We start from the raw sequence: 25,099 nt of genomic DNA on the forward strand, positions 1-25,099 counted from the left end.
CATAATATAACTGTCATCGAAACCTTAAGCGTGCAGACCCTACAGGTTCGAGAACAATGTAGACATGACCGAGACACGTCTCCGGTCAATAACCAATAGCGGAACCTGGATGCTCATATTGGCTCCTACATATTCTACGAAGATCTTTATCGGTCAGACCGCATAACAACATATGTTGTTCCCTTTGTCATCGGTATGTTACTTGCCCGAGATTCGATCGTCGGTATCCTATACCTAGTTCAATCTCGTTACTGGCAAGTCTCTTTACTCGTTCTGTAATACATCATCCCGCAACTAACTCATTAGTTGCAATGCTTAAGTGATGTGCATTACCGAGAGGGCCCAGAGATACCTCTCCGACAATCGGAGTGACAAATCCTAATCTCGAAATACGCCAACCCAACATGTACCTTTGGAGACACCTGTAGAGCTCCTTTATAATCACCTAGTTATGTTGTGACGTTTGGTAGCACACAAAGTGTTCCTCTGGCAAACGGGAGTTGCATAATCTCATAGTCATAGGAACATGTATAAGTCATGAAGAAAGCAATAGCAACATACTAAACGATCGGGTGCTAAGCTAATGGAATGGGTCATGTCAATCAGATCATTCAACTAATGATGTGATCCCGTTAATCAAATAACAACTCTTTGTCCATGGTTAGAAAACATAACCATCTTTGATCAACGAGCTAGTCAAGTAGAGGCATACTAGTGAAACTCTGTTTGTCTATGTATTCACACATGTATTATGTTTCCGGTTAATACAATTCTAGCATGAATAATAAACTTTTATCATGATATAAGGAAATAAATAATAACTTTATTTTTGCCTCTAGGGCATATTTCCTTCAGTCTCCCACTTGCACTAGAGTCAATAATCTAGATTACACAATGATGATTCTAACACCCATGGAGCCTTGGTGCTGATCATGTTTTGCTCGTGGAAGAGGCTTAGTCAACGGATCTGCAACATTTAGATCCGTATGTATCTTGCAAATCTCTATGTGTCCCACCTGGACTAGATCCCGGATGGAATTGAAGCATCTCTTGATGTGCTTGGTTCTCTTGTGAAATCTGGATTCCTTCGCCCAAGGCAATTGCACCAGTATTGTCACAAAAGATTTTCATTGGACCCGATGCACTAGGTATGACACCTAGATCGGATATGAACTCCTTCATCAAGACTCCTTCATTCGCTGCTTCCGAAGCAGCTATGTATTCCGCTTCACACGTAGATCCCGCCACAACGCTTTGTTTAGAACTGCACCAACTGACAGTTCCACCGTTTAATGTAAACACGTATCCGGTTTGCGATTTAGAATCTTCTGGATCAGTTTCAAAGCTTGCATCAACGTAACCATTTACGATGAGCTCTTTGTCACCTCCATATATGAGAAACATATCCTTAGTCCTTTTCAGGTACTTCAGGATGTTCTTGACCGCTGTCCAGTGATCCACTCCTGGATTACTTCGGTACCTCCCTGCTAGACTTATAGCAAGGCACACATCAGGTCTGGTACATAGCATTGCATACATGATAGAGCCTATGGCTGAAGCATAGGGAACATCTTTCATTTTCTCTCTATCTTCTGCAGTGGTCGGGCATTGAGTCTGACTCAACTTCACACCTTGTAACACAGGCAAGAACCCTTTCTTTGCTTGATCCATTTTGAACTTCTTCAAAATCTTGTCAAGGTATGTGCTTTGTGAAAGTCCAATTAAACGTCTTGATCTATCTCTATAGATCTTTATGCCTAATATGTAGGCAGCTTCACCGAGGTCTTTCATTGAAAAACTCTTATTCAAGTATCCCTTTATGCTATCCAGAAATTCTATATCATTTCCAATCAGTAATATGTCATCCACATGAATATCAGAAATGCTACAGAGCTCCCACTCACTTTCTTGTAAATACAGGCTTCTCCAAAAGTCTGTATAAAACCAAATGCTTTGATCGCACTATCAAAGCGTTTATTCCAACTCCGAGAGGCTTGCACCAGTCCATAAATGGATCGCTGGAGCTTGCACACTTTGTTAGCTCCCTTTGGATCGACAAAACCTTCTGGTTGCATCATATACAACTCTTGTTCCAGAAATCCATTCAGGAATGCAGTTTTGACATCCATCTGCCAAATTTCATAATCACAAAATGCGGCAATTGCTAACATGATTCGGACAGACTTTAAGCATCGCTACGGGTGAGAAGGTCTCATCGTAGTCAACCCCTTGAACTTGCCGAAACCCTTTTGCGACAAGTCCAGCTTTGTAGACAGTAATATTACCGTCAGCGTCTGTCTTCTTCTTGAAGATCCATTTATTCTCAATTGCTTGCCGATCATTGGGCAAGTCAACCAAAGTCCATACTTTGTTCTCATACATGGATCCCATCTCAGATTTCATGGCTTCAAGCCATTTTGCGGAATCTGGGCTCACCATCGCTTCTTCATAGTTCGTAGGTTCATCATGATCTAGTAGCATGACTTCCAGAATAGGATTACCGTACCACTTTGGTGCGGATCTCACTCTGGTTGATCTACGAGGTTCAGTAGTATCTTGTTCTGAAGATTCATGATCTTTATCATTAGCTTCCTCACTAATTGGTGTAGGCTTCACAGAAACAGTTTTCTGTGATGCACTATTTTCCAATACGGGAGCAGGTACAGTTACCTCGTCAAGTTCTACTTTCCTCCCACTCACTTCTTTCGAGAGAAACTCCTTCTCCGGAAAGTTTCCGAACTTAGCAACAAAAGTCTTGCCTTCGGATCTGTGATAGAAGGTGTATCCAATAGTCTCCTTTGGATATCCTATGAAGACACATTTCTCCGATTTGGGTTCGAGCTTATCAGGTTGAAGCTTTTTCACATAAGCATCACAGCCCCAAACTTTCAGAAACGACAACTTTGGTTTCTTGCCAAACCATAGTTCATAAGGCGTCGTCTCAACGGATTTTGATGGTGCCCTATTTAACGTGAATGCGTCCGTCTCCAAAGCATAACCCCAAAACGATAGCGGTAAATCAGTAAGAGACATCATAGATCGCACCATATCTAGTAAAGTACGATTACGACGTTCGGACACACCATTACGCTGTGGTGTTCTGGGTGGCGTGAGTTGCAAAACTATTCCGCATTGTTTCAAATGTACACCAAACTCGTAACTCAAATATTCTCCTCCACGATCAAATCGTAGAAACTTTATTTTCTTGTTACGATGATTTTCAACTTCACTCTGAAATTCTTTGAACTTTTCAAACGTTTCAGACTTATGTTTCATTAAGTAGATATACCCATATCTGCTTAAGTCATCTGTGAAGGTGAGAAAATAACAATATCCGCCACGAGCCTCAATATTCATCGGACCACATACATCTGTATGTATGATTTCCAACAAATCTGTTGCTCTCTCCATAGTACCGGAGAACGGCGTTTTAGTCATCTTGCCCATGAGGCACGGTTCGCAAGTACCAAGTGATTCATAATCAAGTGGTTCCAAAAGTCCATTAGTATGGAGTTTCTTCATGCGCTTTACACCGATATGACCTAAACGGCAGTGCCACAAATAAGTTGCACTATCATTATCAACTCTGCATCTTTTGGCTTCAACATTATGAATATGTGTGTCACTACTATCGAGATTCAACAAGAATAGACCATTCTTCAAAGGTGCATGACCATAAAAGATATTACTCATATAAATAGAACAACCATTATTCTCTGATTTAAATGAATAACCATCTCGCATCAAACAAGATCCAGATATAATGTTCATGATTAACGCTAGCACCAAATAACAATTATTTAGGTCTAATATTAATCCCGAAGGTAGATGTAGAGGTAGCGCGCCGACTGCGATCACATCGACTTTGGAACCGTTTCCCACGCGCATCGTCACCTCGTCCTTAGCCAATCTTCGCTTAATCTGTAGTCCCTGTTTCAAGTTGCAAATATTAGCAACAGAACCAGTATCAAATACCCAGGTGCTACTGCGTGCATTAGTAAGGTACACATCAATAACATGTATATCACGTATACCTTCGTTCACCTTGCCATCCTTCTTATCCGCCAAATACTTGGGGCAGTTCCGCTTCCAGTGACCAGTCTTGCTTGCAGTAGAAGCACTCAGTTTTAGGCTTAGGTCCAGACTTGGGTTTCTACTCTTCAGCAGCAACTTGCTTGCTGTTCTTCTTGAAGTTCCCCTTCTTCTTCCCTTTGCCCTTTTTCTTGAAACTAGTGGTCTTGTTGACCATCAACACTTGATGCTCCTTTTTGATTTCTACCTCCGCAGCTTTCAGCATTGCGAAGAGCTCGGGAATAGTCTTATTCATCCCTTGCATATTATAGTTCATCATGAAGCTCTTGTAGCTTGGTGGCGGTGATTGGAGAATTCTGTCAATGACGCAATCATCTGGAAGATTAACTCCCATTTGAATCAAGTGATTATTATACCCAGACATTTTGAGTATATGCTCACTAACAGAACTGTTCTCCTCCATCTTGCAGCTATAGAACTTATTGGAGACTTCATACCTCTCAATCCGGGCATTTTCTTGAAATATTAACTTCAACTCCTGGAACATCTCATATGCTCCATGACGTTCAAAACGTCGTTGAAGTCCCGGTTCTAAGCCGTAAAGCATGGCACACTGAACTATCGAGTAGTCATCAGCTTTGCTCTGCCAGACGTTCACAACATCTGGGGTTGCTCCAGCAGCAGGCCTGGCACCTAGCGGTGCTTCCAGGACGTAATTCTTCTGTGCAGCAATGAGGATAATCCTCAAGTTATGGACCCAGTCCGTGTAATTGCTACCATCATCTTTCAACTTTGCTTTCTCAAGGAACGCATTAAAATTCAACGGAACAACAGCACGGGCCATTTATCTACAATCATACATAAACAAGCAAGATACTATCAAGTACTAAGTTCATGATAAATTTAGGTTCAATTAAACATATTACTTAAGAACTCCCACTCAGATAGATATCCCTCTAATCCTCTAAGTGATTACGTGATCCAAATCAACTAAACCATGTCCGATCATCACGTGAGATGGAGTAGTTTCATTGGTGAACATCACTATGTTGATCATATCTACTATATGATTCACGCTCGACCTTTCGGTCTCCGTGTTCCGAGGCCATATCTGTATATGCTTGGCTCGTCAAGTATAATCTGAGTATTCCGCGTGTGCAACTGTTTTGCACCCGTTGTATTTGAACATAGAGCCTATCACACCCGATCATCACGTGGTGTCTCAGCACGAAGAACTTTCGCAACGGTGCATACTCAGGGAGAACACTTCTTGATAATTTAGTGAGAGATCATCTTATAATGCTACAGTCAATCAAAGCAAGATAAGATGCATAAAAGATAAACATCACATGCAATCAATATAAGTGATATGATATGGCCATCATCATCTTGTGCTTGTGATCTCCATCTCCAAAGCACCGTCATGATTACCATCGTCACCGGCGCGACACCTTGATCTCCATCGTAGCATCGTTGTCGTCTCGCCAATCTTATGCTTCCATGACTATCGCTACCGCTTAGTGATAAAGTAAAGCATTACAGCGCGATTGCATGCATACAATAAAGCGACAACCATATGGCTCCTGCCAGTTGCCAATAACTCGGTTACAAAACATGATCATCTCATACAATAAAATTTAGCATCATGTCTTGACCGTATCACATCACAACATGCCCTGCAAAAACAAGTTAGACGTCGTCTACTTTGTTGTTGCATGTTTTACGTGGCTGCTACGGGCTTAAGCAAGAACCAATCTTACCTACGCATCAAAACCACAACGATAGTTTGTCAAGTTGGTGTTGTTTTAACCTTCGCAAGGACCGGGCGTAGCCACACTCGGTTCAACTAAAGTTGGAGAAACTATCACCCGCAAGCCACCTATGTGCAAAGCACGTCGGGAGAACCGGTCTCGCGTAAGCGTACGCGTAATGTCGGTCCGGGCCGCTTCGTCCAACAATACCGCTGAACCAAAGTATGACATGCTGGTAAGCAGTATGACTTATATCGCCCACAGCTGACTTGTGTTCTACTCATGCATATAACATCAACATATAAAACCTAGGCTCGGATGCCACTGTTGGGGAACGTAGTAATTTCAAAAAAAATCCTACGCACACGCAAGATCATGGTGATGCATAGCAATGGGAGGGGAGAGTGTGATCTACGTACCCTTTGTAGATCGACAACGGAAGCGTTAATTTGGTTGATGTAGTCGTACGTCTCCACGGCCCGACCGATCAAGCACCGAAACTACGACACCTCCGAGTTCTAGCACACGTTCAGCTCGATGACGATCCCCGGACTCCGATCTAGCAAAGTGTCGGGGAAGAGTTCCGTCAGCACGACGGCGTGGTGACGATCTTGATGTACTACTGTCGCAGGGCTTCGCCTAAGCACCGCTACAATATTATCGAGGTGGAATATGGTGGAAGGGGGCACCGCACACGGCTAAGGAACGATCGTGAAGATCAACTTGTGTGTTTAGGGGTGCCCCCTGCCCCCGTATATAAAGGAGCAAGGGGAGGAGGCCGGCCGGCCCTATAGGTGCGCCAAGGAGGAGTCCTCCTCCTAGTAGGAGTAGGACTCCTACTAGGAGGGGGAAAGAAGTAGGGAGGGAGAGGGAAAGGGGGGCGCCACCCCCCCTCTCCTAGTCCAATTCGGACCAGGGGGGAGGAGGCGCGCGGCCCACCTCTGGCAGCCCCTCTCTCTCTCCACTAAGGCCCATATGGCCCATTACTTCTCCCGGGGGGGGGGGGGTTCCGGTAACCCTCCGGCTCTCCGGTTTTCTCCGAAATCACCCGGAACACTTCCGGTGTCCGAATATAGCCGTCCAATATATCAATCTTTATGTCTCGACCATTTAGAGACTCCTCGTCATGTCCGTGATCACATCCGGGACTCCGAACTAACTTCGGTACATCAAAACTCATAAACTCATAATATAACTGTCATCGAAACCTTAAGCGTGCGGACCCTACGGGTTCGAGAACAATGTAGACATGACCGAGACACGTCTCCGGTCAATAACCAATAGCGGAACCTGGATACTCATATTGGCTCCTACATATTCTACGAAGATCTTTATCGGTCAGACCGCATAACAACATATGTTGTTCCCTTTGTCATCGGTATGTTACTTGCCCGAGATTCGATCGTCGGTATCCTATACCTAGTTCAATCTTGTTACCGGCAAGTCTCTTTACTCGTTCTGTAATACATCATCCCGCAACTAACTCATTAGTTGCAATGCTTGCAAGGCTTAAGTGATGTGCATTACCGAGAGGGCCCAGAGATACCTCTCCGACAATCGGAGTGACAAATCCTAATCTCGAAATACGCCAACCCAACATGTACCTTTGGAGACACCTGTAGAGCTCCTTTATAATCACCTAGTTACGTTGTGACGTTTGGTAGCACACAAAGTGTTCCTCTGGCAAACGGGAGTTGCATAATCTCATAGTCATAGGAACATGTATAAGTCATGAAGAAAGCAATAGCAACATACTAAACGATCGGGTGCTAAGCTAATGGAATGGGTCATGTCAATCAGATCATTCAACTAATGATGTGATCCCGTTAATCAAATAACAACTCTTTGTCCATGGTTAGGAAACATAACCATCTTTGATCAACGAGCTAGTCAAGTAGAGGCATACTAGTGACACTCTGTTTGTCTATGTATTCACACATGTATTATGTTTCCGGTTAATACAATTCTAGCATGAATAATAAACTTTTATCATGATATAAGGAAATAAATAATAACTTTATTATTGCCTCTAGGGCATATTTCCTTCAGTCATCACTTAGTCACTCATACAACAAGGTTAGCTATAAGGTTGGCTATAAGAGTTTTTTTTGTTTACTTCTCTCTATCTCTTTCTTCGTAGTATTTATTGCATTTGCCAAGGAGTGACCTCTTCCAATGAAATGGTGCTTAGATGAGGTGCTATGGGCATTAAATGGCTTAGCAACTCAAGTCCCCAATGCATAGGTGCTTAGTTTTTTATTGCTAAGTTTGCTTCATCTAGGTACACACGCTTAGCACCGTTTCTTCCTAGGGTCACCAAACTAGTCTCTCTCTTCTTAATTCTATATGGCAGCTTAGCACCTATAGTTTCAAGTACAATAGTGGGCTATAAGCCCGCTTTACATGGCATTTTTGCATATGTGGGGGAAAGAGGCAACGAAAAAGTGGAGGAGTGGGCTCTCAAGCAAGAGCCAGCCTCTACATGGTGGAGCATCGGGAGAGGCACCTGTACGGAGGTGGTCAGGAATCGGGAGACTCAAGCCGGTCGTAGCGCCGCAGTTAAAATGATAATTGCAAGTCAAATCACCGGGCCCCACCTGTCCAGCAGTAACTCACTGTCAAATCACACAGTCCTATGTTTGCAGCAGCCTACTACCTCATCTTCTCGCGTCTCTGTCGAACCGACTAGGCGGAACTGCCCCGCCTACCGCGCGGGAAAAGCCCCGCCCTCGACTTTTAAATAGTACAGTATACTAATTTTGTATCCATGGATTGCGCCATGGACCAAAGCCTCAAGAAAACGGCAGTACACATGTACGGAGTATACAGCATGCCCATCGCGTTCGCGTCGCACCACAGACGGTCGGTCGGTCTGGCACGCCGCTCTCCGAATGGAACGCGCGTCATATTGCGTTTGCACACACATGTGGGACCGCAATTGAGAACCGACCATAGGCACACTCCCCGGCCCCGCAAGTCGGCTGAGTAACAGCGACAACTGAGTTGGGCTAGTCATTGGGGGCACATCCACGAAGACTACTATCGACGGACCCCTTTTCTACGAGTTTATCTTTAATTTGACCTTTGATCCTCGTCTAGTTTGTCCATCGGGATTCATCTTGTCTCCTTTGGGCAGTGAGGTTATGATTTCTTATCATGTGGCATTTTTCGTGTTATATGTTATAATCTGGTGCTTCAGATCAAAATGATGACAACTGCGCCTCCGGGGCACGTGCATGAAGACTTCTCGACAGTCATTGCCGAGGTCAAGCCGGCTCCGGCCGGTATACAAATGAAAACTAGTACTCCACTATATAGGCAGGAGCCTCCGCGCTTGCTTGCTAGTGTTGCTCTCTTCACACTATCTCGTCCTCTCCAGATCTAAACACGACAGCGGTGGCTACACACTCTCTCTCTCTACTCACCGCTGGTCACAGATCCAGCCGGATCCTCTCCGCCGGGGAAGGTGAGAAGGTGCAACGTTCACATGATTGTCCTTGGGGATGGCTCTTACCCACTACTGGCGCGTCCCGATCAGTGTGCCTTGCCGTTCTCTCTCAAGCATCACTGGCGAGGGAGGGCCTCCCACCCCTTCTTCCTCGTTGCCGTAGTGTGGGCAGATCCGGCCTCCCACCGCCCACCTAGCGACATCCCGGCGACTCTCAGGTATAACTTCCTTCCAAAACGGCCTTGCTCTACTTCCCGAGCTCCTGAAGTCGCTGCATTTGTGTCTTTTACTATTTCTCAGTCCCCCTCATGTAGATAGGATCGATCGGCTGTTCGAAAACCACATAATTTTTTACTATTAAGAGGTAAAACTAGTTCATGCACTCGAATCTAGTAGTACTTGGTTCAAACAAGGAAGAAAGGGGATGGGGGTGGGGAACATTTGTTACCTGAATCTAGGACTTGGTCGAACGAGGAAATAATGGGGGCAAAAAGTAGCAGAGATTGGCTATCCAACTGGTCTCTAGGTCTAATAGGGAAATAAAGGGAACGCGGTACAAACTCAATATAAACCCGATCTATTGGTTGAAAAGGGAAAAAAGTGGGTCTGGGGGACAAGTCAATAGAGTAAGTCCAGCACTAGATTTGCTAGCTTCACACAGTATAAGGTGGTTATATATCAAACAAAAATGGGACCAACCCAAATATCCTCTTCTGATGTTTGTTGCCCCGAGCCGCTCTTATGTAATGCCACTGGTAAAATGTAGCAATCGCACTGTTAAAAGTAAGGACACGTTAAACCAATGTTGTTTTCAATGTAATTCCTCCAGTAATATGAATCAATGGCACTTTTTTCATGTCCTGCTAAATTTCCCATTAAGATAAGTTGCTTCTTTTCGTTAGAGATGCAACTGTCCTGGTCCGCCTACTCTCCAGGAGCTTCACGACCAACCTTGATGTTGCTCAATTTTATTGCAACTTATGAAGAAGCTCTGTGGGTTCCATTTTGTGATGGAAATGGAACCGGGGCTGGAGCCCTTTTCTTAAAAAAAAAGAAGCTGCTAGCTCATGGGACATTGCTTCATTTTAGGTGAACTGCACCAAAAGGTCCCATGAATTGAATCATCCATGTTGGTGACTGGTGTCATCCCTTCTACGATGGCGTTGACTGCAGATATGGTTCCCATCATGAGGTATGTTCCTTTTTGGTTTGACCATTTGCCAAAGATCCTGCATGTTGATCCTGCTCTTGTGCTACTGTTTTGGCACTGCCATGATAAAGCAGTAATGTTATTATTTTGCACCTTAATCTAGTGGCACTATTAATTTGAGGCAATGTTTTGGCACCGCTAGTGCCACTGTTTTTTTATATATCAAAAGAGGGGGTTCCCTCCGATTTCATTAAAGAAACCCAACCATAGAGAACCATTATCCGACAACATCTCAATGTAAACGGGCAGTTATGCAACTACAACTAGAATGGACTGAGTACTAGCAAGAGACAAGTTCGCCACATAAGCTAGGCAGGTAGGGGGACGCATCACCAGCTCGACCAAGTTTGGATTACAACCCAAATGCTACCACAGAAACATCGGGAGGAAGATAGGGACTGAAAGAGCCAGCTTCAGCATCCCAGTCTAAGCACCCCCGGCCTTCATCCTTGCGACGCACGGTACACCTCGTTTGCCACCTGCTCGACCCTAGTGTCACTGATAAACTGAAGTAATAATACAGTTAAAATAGAGCGAGTGTCCTCTCTATCATTTCATTTCCAATGTAGATAAAGAAAGTGCTTCTCTTTGTTAATGTATGTTTCATCAACTAGTCCCATTGTTAATGTTTAAGCATTTCTGCAAACTGGGGTGCTTAATTTTAGTTGATCTGCACAAAAATAGAGATTTGAATGTCTCAAGGCCCCTCCTTGTACTACCGATGTACACTGATGTTCATCACTGGCAGAAGGTGTATCGGGGAGACTTGGGTCGATTTCTAGTATGATGTAATATTTTCTTCTGTTTATTAGTTTATGTTTCATCAACTAGTGCCACTATAATGTAATCACGCCTTTTCATTATCTGTGCAAACAAGGTTATTCAGCTGCATTTTGGTGGAACTGCACAAATGTACGGATGGAACCGACATATATGCAGAGTGCTAGGTGCCAAGTAAAAATTGCCGACACCAACCCTGCTCCATCTAAGCATTGGCATCCACCACCATCAGTGGGATGTGTGGCGCTCATTGTGGACGGATCTTTCTCGGCAGAAAATCCTCTAACCAAATACTAGTAGCTTAGACTTTAAAAAATACTAGTAGCTTATATTAGCAGTTTTCTAGGGGTGTACTCTTTTCTGAAAGAAGCACCAATCTATTTTTCTTTATTTGTACACAGTGTCACAACTTTGACCCAAAGGTCCAGAGCTATTTTAGGGTGATTGGCGTAGTACTCGGAGACTGATTGTAAGCATGATTTTTATTAGTTGTCACACTATTTGTAAGCATGAGCAGATGGAAGATTAGGTTAGTGTGAAGCTTACCTTAAACCCTACTGACGCCGTTGAAACGAGGCGAGCGTCGAGGGAACTGTGGAGAATGGCGGGGAAGTGACGTCGCACCATCTGGCCTCCTCTTGCGGTGGGAGAATGAATACTCCTGTGGCTCCGGCTGGCTCTGCACCCTCATGAACGGCACACCGTACTCGATCGATTCGTTATCCTCTGGGTGCTCGACCTTCGACCTGTACACCCACCACCTCCGCCTGACTTTCGCCTCGGGCGAATCTGTCTGCTCCATCGCCTAGAGGAGATACTCGATGAACTCGAAGGACTGTGGCGTGACTTCCGCCGAGGAGTACATCATCGCCCTCATCGCCGTTGTCTCGCTCTTTCGCATACATTGCCACATGGCCCTCACCGTCCTCGAAATCCTCCACTCATTGCCAAACCAAGTAAGGATCTCCTTCAACCTGGCTAACTTTGCCTGGTCGCCGCCGGCGATCTGCCAGATTCGCTGCTGCAACCCCTCCATAGATGTCCTTCTGAGTGATCTGGTGCTAGCTTTGGAAGATGGGAGGAGAGATGATGGTCTTGCAATAGAGAAGAGGGAGAGGCGAGACGGTGGTTTTGTAATGGAGATTATGGAAAGGAGAGGTTCCCCTGCCTTTTGGTCGCTAACAGGTGGGCCGCGTGCTTGGTGGGACCCATGTGTCAGTGTCTCAATGGCAGGATGGGCTACGTCAGGGGATGCTCATCCGAGGAGAGAGGAGGTGGTTTTGCAATGGAGAAGAGGGAGAGGCAAGACGGTGGTTTTGGAATGGAGATGATGGAGAAGAGAGGAGGTGGTTTTGCAATGGAGAAGAGGGAGAGGAGCGTGCGGCAGCGATTTAGGATTGGACGAGCGGGCCGGCGCGCTGTGACTGGATCAAAATCAAAATCAATTTACCCTTCAATTAAGAAAGCGACCCCACATTAATTAGTCTCCCTTTTATTCTGGGTCATAATTGACCATGATTTTCACAAATAAAATATATGTTATACGTTGCAAAAATAATATAATTTGAAAGTACATTCAGATACGAACCAAACAATACAATTTTTGGTGACATGCATTCACATTTTGCTTGTCAAATACAGTATGTGGTCAAACTTTGACCGAAAATACCGAAAACAAAAAAAATACTTCCAAGACCAGCGCCGCTCTTTCGGTCTTCTCCTCTTAAACCACTGCCGCTCCTCTCCTATTCCAATCTAAATCCAGCGCCGCTCCTCTCCTCTTCCATTTCAAAACCACCGCCCCTCCTTTCCTGTTCCAATCCAAAACCAGCGTCGCTCCTCTCCCGTTCTAAACCAAAACCAGCGCTGCTCCTCTCCTCTTCCATTCAAAAACCACCGCCGGCGAGCGAAGGTGCTGTGGAGAAGTAGATCGATGGAGGAGTACAACCGATACGTGAGGATCGCAGACGGCGACCCTGTGAAGCTAGCTAGGATGCTGGAGATACAGTCTTGGTTTGACAACAAGGACCAACTAGCGGCAACGGTGACATCCATCGCCAAATATCTGCAACAGAGGGAAAAGGCGGTGATACTCCCGGAGGGAGTCGCGCGGGAGTACATAGAGCTACTCCTCTAGGCCATGGAGCAAACAGATTCACCGAATCCGATCGTGAAGGAGCGGTGGTGGGAGTATCGATCCCAGATGGAGCATCCACCAGAGATTGAAGGATCGAGCATCTACAGGGTGCCGTTTGTGAGGGTGACGTGCCAGAGCGAGCCGGTGGAGCCTTCGTCGACCAAACCCAACTGCAAGAGGAGAAAAACAGTTGGCCCGACGACACTTCCCCGCCATCCTCTCCCTCGCCATTCACATCGTCTCATGGGGCGGCTGTCTGCCGCCGAGGAATAGGAGGGATTTGCCCCCCCCCCCAGACCAATAGTCAGGAAGGTTGTGAATTGTCAGGAGGAGCTTAGGGTTGTTAGTATTTGCAGGTTGTGAATTGTGTTTTATGTTTTGTATTTTGAGAGTACTTTCAGATATGAATGTCTTTTGAATTTCAAATTTGGAGTATTGAGCATATGAAGTATTTTATGAATTCTAGAGATCTGTTTTTAGCACTTAAAAATGTAGTTTCATAGGAGTATAAAAGTGCAGACAATGTGATTCTCAGAGAAGAAACTGCAAGTTTCAGTTTCAGATAAGAAACTCCAAGTCCAGTTTCAGATAAGAAACTGCAATTTTCAGAGGCAGAGCATTTATATTAACACGGCCTTTTCAAACAGTGTTAACATCACGCTGGAAGTTTTATTCATGGTCCAAACTGGAACTATCAGCCAGTTAACATCATGCTAATCAACATTCATGCATAGCACATCTTCATATGATGCATAGTCAAAAAGATATGCTATTTTCAAAATGCCAACACAATGTTGAGTGTGCGAAAAATAGAGAAAACGAGGGATGAAGTTTTGATAAGTGTAGGACGTGGTGTGCGTAAATGACAATTGGAACCCACATGTCAATAAAGGCAGAGGCAAAAAATTTGGAGATATTTTCTCTGCATAGGTGGAATCGAACCCGGGCGGAACAGCTGCCCCGTCTAGGCTTTCTTTTTTAACATGCGTAGCCCACAACCTCGAATGAGAGGTCCATAGGGTTGTTTGTATTTTCTTGAGGGCCGTCATGTATCGACCGGCCTATGGACCTCCCATCCGAGGTTTTATTTTTCCTGAAACATCGACAGCCCAATTTATGTTTTTTTTGAAGAAAAAACGCAGAGGTCTGTTCTATTTTTCTATATAAAAATAGGAACGTCTGGTCCAACTTATGTTTCCCTTCTAACTATATTATATATATTTAAATTATTTTATATGTTATTATATATTATTGTTATTGTCATCATATATTTAATAGATATTTACATATATAAAAAACAATATCCCACATCTTGTTAACTTATAAAAACTAGTATGTATACATGTGCAAGGCACGTCTTAGTTGAAGAGAGTGATTTTGGTAAAAGAGAATAAGCCATAGATTTGCTGGTTGATAAAAGGCAAAAAGAAAATATAGAAATGTGCGGATGTAGATACTAATTAATTATAATTGATAAGTATTATAAAGGTAGGGATTATTATTCTTACAAGAAAATGTATGTGCACATCTAAAAAGACGGCACCTTACTTTTTGCTCCCTGTTTTACTCCCAAACAATCTCGTTTGGGCTCAAACTGCCATATACTCAAGCGGCAATACGGCCCATGAGGCAGGGAACATGGGCTTCTTTTGTTCTTGAAAGGTCACGTGATTGTTCCAGAACACAATAGAGGCAGTTTCAGTCTACTGTTCATGGCGAATCCTGATGATCTCAGCCATTGGATTTAGGTGACCAATGGCTATGAGTGATTGTCACATCTCTGTGTTAGTCATGCATTAGGATTGGTTGAACATGTGCATCATGTTTAAATTCCCAGAAAACTGAAATGGGGATGACAGAACCCCCAGCACACCCTTGGAACAGCTAGGATTTACTAAAAACTTCTTCAATGAACCTCAAATGCCCTTCTAAAAATCCCACCCTTTTTGTTTTGGGTTAAAACCTTTGACAAAAATGGTGCACATTTTTCTAGGACATCTTAAGGTCATTGGATTAATTCTTATAGTATTTGCATTTTGGCATTTAAATGTTATAAAATATTTTAAATGCTCAAATAATCATAAACTAAAATGTTTGCTGTTGGATATATTCTAAGCAGTAGCCATGATTAGTTTTATAATTTTTGGAAATGCCCTGGCATTTTTAATAAAGCCCTGAAGATACAGAAATAATAGAATAAATAAAAACAGAAAAAAGAGAGAGAGAGGAACTTACCTGGCGCAGCCCACCTAGCCCACCAGCCGGCCCACCTGGCGGCCCAGCACTGTGCTGGCCCGCGCCAGCCAGCTGCGTCTTCCCTGCTAGGCAGGCAGGGAGGTGACGCCGGCGTGCCTGAGCTCGCCACGGCGCCACCTGCTTGCCGACCGCGCCCCTGGACGCCTGGAAGCCTCCACGTCGCGCACCGAAGCCCCTGGACACGCCATTCCCCCTGTCTCTCTCCCTCGCCGTTCCCCACCATGGCCGACGCCCCTGCCGCCGCACCGTCGTCGTAGCCGCACCCTCCGTCGTCCTCGCGCCGCGCCATCGTGTCCACGAGCTCCGCCATCGTCCACTGCTTCGCCCCGACCCATCCCCGAGCGCTCGCTCGCCCCGGAGACGCTGCACGAGCTCGCCTTCAACTCCGTCCACCGGAGATCCCATTCGCCGTCCCCGCCGCATCAACTCGTCCCCGACCTCGCCGACTGCCTCGATGTGACCCCCGTGAGCTCAGCCACCTCCCCACCCTATCCGTTCCCTCTCTCGAGCCCCGTAGCGACTGCATGTAGCTCACCCGCACGCGCCTCCGCGGAGCTCATCACCGACGAGGCTCCGGCCACCCAATGGCCGCGCCACCCTGTCCACTAGCCCTACCGCACCCCCGGGAGCTCAACGCACTAAACAAACGCGCCTCTCCGTGCCCCCTAGCGACTAGTTCAACCTCACCCGAGCTCCGGCCGCCGCCAAACTCGTCGCCGGCGTCGTTTCCGGCCACCACAGCTCCGCCCACTGCCACCACTCAACGCGGCTCACTCCCCGCATCACGTAGATGGTCTCCGCCGTCCTTTTGGTCGCCGGAGTGCAAAACCTGAGCTGCTCCGCCGCGTCTGGCCTCGCCGGCGGCTAAACACCGGCGAGTTTGACCCTGTTTGACCCCGTGTGGGCCCAGGTTGATTTTCCCTGAGTCTATGACAGGTGGGGCCAGCCTGTTAATTAGTTTAGGATTAATACTAACTAATTTTAATTAGTTTAGTCACTGACATGTGGGCCCAGGCCCCACTGACAGTTAGTTAGTGTTAATTTAATCCTGTTAGTTAGCTAAGTCACTGACAGACAGGGCCCACCAGTCAGGTTTGACCTGGCCGACCCAGTTGACCCGCTGATGTCACACTTATGTCATGCTGACGCATTAATTCAACTAGTTGTCAACCCGTGCGTGCGCACGGGCTAATTAAATAATATTGCGTTGAAATCTATATCATTAACATTGATGATGTGTTTTGCAAGGATATCGAACTTGAGGATTGATGGGAAGTTATATAATAGAAATGAGTTAGTTGGATGTAACCACGTTAATTAATGAGATGACACGAAAAAATAATTTGTGCCGAGATAACTTGATATAAGTTATTTGTAAATATGATGAAATAAGTTTCATATAAATTCAGTAATATTCGAAGTCGTCAAGTTATTGCCTAATTGCTTAGCCATACTCCATTGGCGATCTTAGAGAGTGCTATGTTTTTCTTAATGATAAACGATTGTTTCCCTTAAATAAGATCAATCTAGAAAAAACTATAAGAGAAATATTCACACATAGTTCATATGCATGACACTTCATATATCCTTGAAACTAATTGGGTAAGGAAAAAAATCTAAAGAAAGAACACACCTTATTCAAGTGAGGTAAGAAACTAAGGGACAATACAACAAATAAGTTGGAATTTAACAAACAACCTTAACACATTTTAAACTTGAAGAATGCTACAATTTCCAGAGAGATTTTGTTGAACATCACAGCACAGATCCTTACATATAACTCTTTTGTATTAGATGCACTTGAACAACATATTCGAATATGTGTCATACTTAAATTCGGAGCATAGCCAGTACATATATGCAACACAGCACAACCCTGATGAAGGCTAACGCATCTCCATATGCTTACATTGTTTATCATGAAACTGCTAATTACATGTACTTACGTGTGTACAGTTGTAAAAACTTTCTTCAATGTTTAATTAACCTTGGTCGCTTGGTTATAAAAGGGGGAACGGTAACAGGGTTCGGTCAATCCCATCACTATTTTTTGCGACAGTCTAAAATACAAATTATAATGAATAATGATTAGTGGATGAGCAATGTCCTTGTACAACTACTCATAATCGTAGGAAAGCATTTTTCAAAGGCCACCCCAAATCAGAGAAATTATTCACTCTATTGTTCATCTATACAGAGAAAATCAGAATTACAAAAATAAAAATTACCTTTCCCATCTAGCTTTAAATACGAACACATACCTCATCAAGCATCGATCCTCACCCTGTTGTGTATTCATCTTTGATCAGAACATAGTGTACCCAGACTACTTTGTGTACGCCATCACCCATATCTGATGAAAGAGGAGGAGAGAAATTGAGACATTGTGAAGATGTGGATTTATAGTACATATGGGTACAATCTCAGTTGAGTGTTGCAGTTTTAAACTTTTAATTAACATAACCAATAAGAGAAAACATTTAGATGGCTTGAGAAACCTCAGCATAGCCCTGATGAAGGCTAGCACATCTCCATATGCGTACCATTATCTATGTAAAACTGCTAGTTACATATATATCTTTACGTGCCTACAGTTGGACACACGGGCCTTGAGTCTGGGCACGTGTACACGCCACGCAACTACATGAGTTGATTGATCAACGTTAGTTAGTCCGGGCAACGTCCAAAATTAGATGATTGGTTGTCTTTTTGTTTGACAAACTGTGCATATATACTGGAAAGATGTACAGAATATGAACAGATTTAATAATTTATAAAAAAAGTACATATGAGATTTCCTTATTGAGAACACAAAGACACCGGAAAAGGAGGACAACAGATTGCAAGTGCTGGATAACAATTGACCTAACAAAAGTGGTTATGATTCACATGCTGTCGAAGAGACTAAAACAGATGTATTAATCCAGCAACATCAGCAGCTATATTACCTTACACTCGTTATCGGGAACTATGAATCCTCTGTTTCTTCCATGAACTGGCTAGAGTATGAACTCTCGCCAAATTGCATTAAATTCATGCGTATAGCAATTACACTTGCAAGGGAAAGCATGAGGCAATTCATGCGTATAGTAATATGGTAGTAGTACTCCCTGGCAGTACAACGGGCTAATAGATGGGTGGAGTCCATAGCAAATATATATAAATATATGGTAGTAGTAGTCCTTTTGCTTTACGCTGTCCTAATTAATCAAATATAAATATCAGTAGTTCGAACACTTACAGGTTCGGACATTTATATCGCCATCTTGTGGAGAGAAATGCTTACATAACGATATGGCACCACCTCCAATCATTCGCTCGCTGTTAGTGGTTCGACACTAACCTCTATATATGAACAACAATTACTTAATGTCAACAATAACCCCTGTAATGCCTGTACATATTACAATCCTTCCTCAATTATTTTCATGTTCGACATAAAGAGTCAATGCATTTTATTGGTACTTGTAGATCAGTACATACCATATTGCTAACTCTGAGACTTGATGATCTTGTCCTCAGAGTTTGATAGATATATCTGGTAGTAAAATAAATTGTTGGCTCCGATAGGAATTTCATCAGGCATCTAGTGAACAAATAGAAAATATATAGCCTGAAAATATTATACAGGAAACTTATAAATCTGCAAACGTGGATCACCAATCCTGCAATGGAGGTATCCATAACACAACCAATTAAGACACCACAGTGGCATCATGTAGAGGCTATGCTTATTACGTAATCAAAGATCTGGATACAGGGAAAAAAAATTAAGGCGGCCACTGCTACCAAAAGAATCATATTGGGAGGCAGCATGTCATGTTGGACTGGTAGTAAAATGGATGTTCACAACGCGTTCTAGTCATGGAGTTTATCATCCCAAGATTAAGTTTCGTTGATGATCCCAGGACCAGGAGGAAAACATCGGCCTGGACATGATTTGCTGGCTTGCTGCCAACATAGGTAGGGCAAGTGTTTACACAGCAGGAGACAACTTTGCACATCTAAACTGAGGAGGAGCAGTTACTTGATATAGATGCGAACAACATCAGCGGACTTGGAAGATTTTATCATCAGAAAAATAACATGCTTGTGTTCCTACTGTTTCTCCGGCAAAGTGGGCATCAGTGCTAGCAACCCTACGTGCTTGCCTTCGTCTCTTTGTCCTACAAAATTAGACATGTTAGCAATGGCATGCGGTAGGTGGGGTCCACACCAGGAAAGGCTCAAGAAGGTCAGAATAGACTCCCATAAAATTCTTCGCAATGGCATGTGGCAGGACTTCAAGTAAAGCCGCCCGTGGCTGTCTTGGCGGAGGCTAGATCAGTTGTGGATCGATTGAACAATAGAATAGCCGATCCGAAGAGGAACACGATATGGACTTTGCATGAGTGTGTTTTTGTAGAGACCTACATGGGAAGGCAAGATATTTTCCGATTAACTAAGTAGAGAAGGGAGAGTCCTGAGAGAGAGAGAGAGGTACATGCAAAAGAGAGAGACATGCGAGATTGAGCCTGGGAAAAAAAAGGATACGTGAGAGACTTGGACAGGTTGAGCAGGGAAAAAGGGCTTACGTGAGAGCAGATGTCTGGGAGGAGCCGCACTGACCCTCCTTCTTCCTCGAGCTTTGGGTGTCATGATCTCTTCTTCTACCTCATAGGCCGGAAGCAGTCCACAATAGTTCGCCATTGCTGCAGCCGCCAGGGAGTGGAGCGATTGGGGAATTGGATTCCATGTCAGCACCATTGTTGATTCTACAAATTATGCGGTTTGGAAAACACACCTTCATCCTTCTATAGAGCTCGAACACAACAGAAAAGATACAACTGGTTCAAGTACAAACAGGAAAAAATCAAATAGTGGTTGGAGACGAACCTGAACAACATGAGGAAAATAATTATAATGTGATAGGCCCCTTACGTGCATCAGATCCATGCCCCAACTCGCTTCCTCCTTAAGAGAGACATAGATTTGTTTTCGGGGAGAAGAGAGACGATAGGGCACTCAGTCAAGCATGCACATGTACCCCAAAATCATGGAAACAGGAGATAGAAATCAATAAGAGAGACAAAACAAACCAATTCGTTCCATTGGCACATGTTACTCCACAATTTTCATGTGACTTGAAAAACCATAGTCAATCAGTAAGTAAAAGAAGGAGAAAATTAGCATATAGAAATTAACAAAATAATTCACTCTAGCAGTCTAGCCAGGTAGCCACACTATAGCAGTCATGAGATTGACATAATTTTCCTAGAATCAAGAAATCTAGAAACATCATCTCCTACCTTCTGCTCGTCCTCCATACTTGATCATGTGCTACAACGTCCATAGAGTCCACACACCCACCAATTAGAGTGCAGCCTAGGAGGACGTAGACGTTCCATCTTCTCCATAATCTGCTCCAAGGGGCCAGCTGCACCCAAGAACTCTGTATCCTCAATGACAACAACAGCCAGCCAATCTGCTTGAAACTGTCATCTATACACTTCCTCCGCTGCACCACCAAGCTCCAGTCTGATTCATCAATATGGCTAAAAAGAAAACCAGATTGGATCACAGAGGCTTTGGAGATTTAAAGGTTGAAGAGAAGGAATATGGGAATAGATTAGATTGGATCGCGAGGGGTGAGGAAAGGCTCTAGCTCGGCTTTGGATGGAAGGGCATTGGAAGGAGAAGGCATAGGGAGAAAAATACTGTGTGAGGGTTCTTTTGGGAAGGATTGACGCTGGAGTTTTATAGGAACTAGTCGCCAACCCGTGCATTCGCACGGGCTAGCATATTGAAAATGTCAGATGGAATATTTCTTTCTTTCCGATATAGCTTCCTTTGTTTCTGCTCTAATGATGTTAGATGACTACCATTAGGTTCTAGTATCGCAAGCTGGGAGCTTGGTTTACTTAGGTAGCAACCTTTTCCTGTGTATTTGTTTTATTTTCACATTTGGAATGTTTGGTCACCTGATATATTACTGTATTATATTTCAATGGCATTATATAATCTAGGTAGATTAACGGGTATATGCTTAATTCCTGGTTTTGTTGTAATAGTTAGATCTTGTTGTTTTGATTTGTTCCACTAAGTTTGACACATGTTGACCATGGCTAGTGAGCAATAGGGGCGATCAATATTTAATTGTTTTAGACATTTAGATATAACCCAAACATCTACTACAGATTAATTGGCATTTTTGTAATAAAAAACTGATGTGCATGTACATTTAGTACAAATCTGATGTGCATGTACATTTTTGAAAAATCCTAAATGTCACTAAATATTTATCAATGCGCTACTTGTTTTTTAGTCCTTGATGCACCATGTTTTGGAATGTCTCAGGTCGCTGATTGTTTATCAACCCCATTACACAATGTCCTCAGTTTGGAATCTTTATGACTTTGAGAACCTTCCAGTCTTTGATTTGCGGTCTTCTTCATCACTGTTCTTTATTCCATGAATTTTGATTCATTCGTTTCCTTTCATCCCTTAGTTTTTGATTCTTCATCAAGATGCATAACACGACTTGTGCTCCCTGTCCCAAATTTTTTATGCTGGTTTACAATGACTTCATCAGCAATCAGCGCTTGCTTTGAAGTTTTCTACTGGAAAACAATAAAAAGAATGTATTAGTCACTAACTTAAATGTCTATAGCAATTATTGAGGCCTGATACTTATATTATGAAAGAACAGGAAAATACACCAAGAAAGCCTACATACTTATCCTATTCAATTCCTGAATTTGCTTGTGCTCGTACTTATGTTGATCTTCGAATAATCTTGGTTCCTCTGATTTCTGAATGCTCAACATCAGCATTGTTTTCCGGTATTATATCAATGCTGCCACATCTCTATCCTGAATGCCCTTATTCCCAATTCTTCATCAGAATAAAATGCAACATGTGTTCCCATCCTAGTCTTTTTGGTTTCCTGCACAATTATCTTATTGTCAGCAACATGCTTATACAAAAACATTTTTTTGTTAATTAACACAAAAGAATAATTACATAATGTGGCATGTGGTAGATAGTGAACAATATAGAGCATCCTATACACAATAATCTTGGTAACTATACATGAGGTATTGGCACCTACCAATTGCTGTGCACATATTTTCTGTATTTGTTTGTCCTCTATTGATGTCACAATCATCCATATCTATCCATAATATTGCAGATTTCTTAATCATATTTTTACTCTTCCTAAAACATGGTGCAGATTGTTGTTGCACCCAAATCACATGTAACGGTGCAAATTACATGGTTCTTTTTTTAGGCAGTGTTAATATGGAGAGACCATATGAATTCATAATTTCAACAAATATAGTTCTACCAGATAAGTAAATCGTCTAGCATCTTTGCTCGAAAGAACATCAATGCTAGAAAATGTGCATCTTTGTTTGGCTATCCCAATTTTTTAGACATTTTATATCGTGAAATTTCATCATGTGAAAAAAATACCAGTATGTTGTCACCTTCAAATGGATGGAAATTCCACAAAGATATAACCGAAAATTTGATACCATGTAAACGGAAGCTTGGTAGACCAATGGCCATATCTTGCTAACCAATGTTTCATTACCTTGCTATGAAGCAAATACAATGCATTATGATAGACAAAGAAGCCTATAAATTCATAATAGCTTCTATAAGTCCTAATTTCCTATTTAATCAATTTCCTTGCTAATTGAATCAAGCATATCAGGTGCCATTGCTTTCGAAGCAAAGAAAAAAATAAAACATAACTTCAATACATATGAAAGGAATACAAAATTGCGGAGATTATTAGAGGCGCAAGCCGAGTACAAAACTTTGATTAACTCTTGGTTGTCGTGTAGTATGTAAACAATGTGAACTGCGTACTCTACTAATGTGATTGAAAAAACAGTATAACAAATCGCTAGAAAAAAATATTTCATTGCTTTCAGGGATAATGGCATGCTAAAGCCTAATTACCTTTCCAGGAATCTTCGCATCGAGTATATCGCAGACCATTGTTTTCAACCAAAGACTGCAAAAAAGAAATAATGTAGAACTTGAATATAACAAATTAAAGGAATACAAAAAGATTAATCGCTATGGACACAAAATTCTGAAGATTAGTACTTGTTTACCCTCTAGGGTATTAGAGTTAATCCCGCGTCCGCCGTGTATGCATGTGTATCCTACATGGATGCGCATGCCAGGTTTGTATTAAGTCAAGCCAAGTAATATATATACATGTATGTAAATAACACCTCATATGTAATGGATAGTGGGATCAATAGAAAGAAATCAAATAGGACTCACATGATCCTGTGGCCATCAATTTGCTGTGTGCTCCTGTGTCGTGTGCGTGCGTGTTTCTAGTCGAAATTTTCCTGTTCCTCTGTACGTACTGTCGTACACGCATCAAGGCGGCGGCTCTACGTATGTATGTGAGCTAGCTTCGTACGTGTGACTTCGACGGAATCTATCCACCTGCCTATCTAACTTTGCACGTACATGCGCTACTCTACTGTCAATTGATTTATTGTTCTAAAACTAATTTAGGGAAGCAGCTATCAAATTAAGGAATTAATTCAAAAAAAAGAGTAACACTATGATCAAGTCAGTTCTTCGTGCAATAAGTAAGCAACATGTTTCATCTAACCAGCGGAACAAATAATTGCTAAAAAATATTGGGTGGGAGGACGATTCGCTAACCTGCCCAATGACAGCAACCGACCAGAGACAAACTTCATGCAGAGTGGGAGAATCTTGAGCAGCGATGATGGGCATTGTTCGTGTGCTCTGACCTGATCTCAATAAAGCATCCAAAATTTATACGTGAGAAGATTCAGGATCCAATTCGTGGAGACGGCAAAAATTGATTCCGCTCTAAACCTGCAAGAAAACAAATCTAGAATAAATAGTGTGAAAAAAATATGGATCTAATACATTAGGAAAAACTCCTTGAAGACATGGAATCCATCCTACAATTTTGTTCTCCTGTGAGGGCGAGGGAGATAATGGAGAGGAAGAGATTGTGGATGGATTTGTCTTCCATCTAGGGAGAGAGAGATAATGAAGAAGAATAGATCATGGAGAGAGAGAGAGATGGAGAGCGTTGGTTTCTGGGAGAGATGAGAGATATATGTGAGTTTTTTTGAGTTCAATGAATCAATCTACACCGTAATAATTCGGGCCCACCAGATTAACGGCTCGTAAAATCTAATTAACGTGAGAATTTTTAGGAAGTGCCTAATAGATAGATAGATAGATAGATAGATAGATATAGATAGATAGATACGATAGATTCTTTTGATTGTTTTTTTTTGAAAGGTGCTCTAGATTGCTTTTTTTACAACAAACGTTATATTGGTTTTTTCTTTGATTGCAAGGCTTATATGGGTGGATCTACACCGTTATAATTCGGGCCCAATAGATGAACGGCCAGTAATTTCTAATTAATGTGGTAATTTCTGGGGAGTCCAAAATTAGTATAGGTATAGAGGTATAGATAGAAAGAT

At 42.9% G+C, this 25,099-nt stretch overlaps 2 long non-coding RNA genes across 2 annotated transcripts; both read right to left on the reverse strand.

Annotated features, from left to right (window-relative positions):
• Nucleotides 1-21,785: 21,785 nt before the first annotated feature.
• LOC123154875 (uncharacterized) lies at nt 21,786-22,535 on the reverse strand. The gene is made up of 2 exons (XR_006477101.1): nt 22,330-22,535; nt 21,786-22,213 (listed from the first exon to the last, which is right to left on the reverse strand). It is a non-coding gene; the product is annotated as an uncharacterized lncRNA (long non-coding RNA).
• A 1,060-nt stretch (nt 22,536-23,595) lies between these two features.
• On the reverse strand, nt 23,596-24,689 carry LOC123154876 (uncharacterized). The gene is made up of 3 exons (XR_006477102.1): nt 24,567-24,689; nt 24,294-24,473; nt 23,596-23,773 (listed from the first exon to the last, which is right to left on the reverse strand). It is a non-coding gene; the product is annotated as an uncharacterized lncRNA (long non-coding RNA).
• Between the last annotated feature and the right edge of the window lie 410 nt (nt 24,690-25,099).

This window comes from Triticum aestivum, chromosome 7A (assembly GCF_018294505.1).
Source record: "Triticum aestivum cultivar Chinese Spring chromosome 7A, IWGSC CS RefSeq v2.1, whole genome shotgun sequence".
NCBI classification, from domain to species: domain Eukaryota; kingdom Viridiplantae; phylum Streptophyta; class Magnoliopsida; order Poales; family Poaceae; genus Triticum; species Triticum aestivum.